This window comes from Octopus bimaculoides, chromosome 25, assembly GCF_001194135.2.
Source record: "Octopus bimaculoides isolate UCB-OBI-ISO-001 chromosome 25, ASM119413v2, whole genome shotgun sequence".
NCBI classification, from domain to species: domain Eukaryota; kingdom Metazoa; phylum Mollusca; class Cephalopoda; order Octopoda; family Octopodidae; genus Octopus; species Octopus bimaculoides.
The window spans coordinates 16,577,823-16,579,228 of record NC_069005.1 but is presented as its reverse complement, the minus strand read 5'-3'; positions in this window follow the sequence as shown (position 1 = coordinate 16,579,228).

Below are 1,406 nucleotides of genomic sequence, written 5' to 3'. Positions count from 1 at the left end.
GAAAGAGAATTATTGGAATATTTTTTTTATTATTTTTCGTTGAATGAATTACGGTGAGCTCCTAATATACTACAAAACTTTTTTTTTGTCTGGAAAACGGGGGATCGGAGTGGGGGTGAGCACTCGGAAATTTCACCCCCCCCCCCTTTCCCGCAATCATTGGAAAAAGCTTTCTTTTTTTCGTTCAATGAATTATGGTGACCTAATATGCCACAAAATACATTTTTGTCCGGAAAACGTGGGTGGGTGTGGTGTAACCATCGGAAATTTCACACACACCCAAAAATTTCACAGGGAAATTTCACCTCACCACCATTTCACAGGGAAAATTTTTTGGCAAATTTTTACACGAGGGTCAGTACTTGTTGGCAAGGGAACCTTTCCAGTAGCACTCGTCCTTTTAGGAATAACAGCCAAATCTTCCTAGCCATACTGCACCGTCTTTGTTGAACAAAAAGTACACCATCTTTCGTTATTTTTTGTGTGTGCATGTGTGTATATATATATGTGTATGTGTGTGCGTATATATGTGTGTGTGTGTGTGTGTATATATATGTGTGTGTGTGTGTGTGTGTATATATGTTCGTCTGTATACATGTGTGTTTGCGTATATGTTTATGGGGGTGGGGTGGCAATAACAATGCCCTATTTCCGAATCAATGGAACTACCTTTTGGTTAAATTTCTAATTTTTATAAGTGCACCTTTACCATCACTTTTTTTTTTTGCATATTCGTAATCTCCGATATCTAAATAAAACCTAGAAATCCAAAGAAATTTCAGAAAATGCATTTTTGAAGGTGAGGTGCAAAATTGCATTAGCCCTCTTTCTTTACCCATATTTTTAGCTATTATTTTGTCAGAAACACGTTTTCAAGAGTGCGGATTACATTAGACTGAAAATTCAAACAAATTTGAAAAGAATAAGTGAAAATGCTAAAGTTTAGTGGTAACGAAGTATGAGCAGGAGAGATAAAGGATGATAAAAAAATTCTTCTAAAAAAATGTGTTTGTGTGTGTGTGAAACAAGTAAAAGTATAATACTAAAGCAAAATATCTTTTACATCCCTCTTAAAATCACTCGACAGTCTTCTCCCCACCTTTTCGGAAAACATTTTCCCCAGAAATTTCTTTATAATCGTAATTTGTGCCATTTGAACGACCTTTCTATAAAATTTCATCAGTATATATCGATTTTCCTGAAAGTTATGAGGGAAAATCGAATCTTGTGAATATGTCGAAAGTCCTCTCCCCACATATCCCCCGTTCGTTTGCACAGTTTTTATTCATATTCCTTTTTCTACACATTTTTTTACACCTAGTAGGCAGTCTTTTTTTTCGTTAACGGGTCTCAAACTGTATATTGACCCTCGTTGTCTCAAATTTTGCTACGAAGGCAGCAAGTTT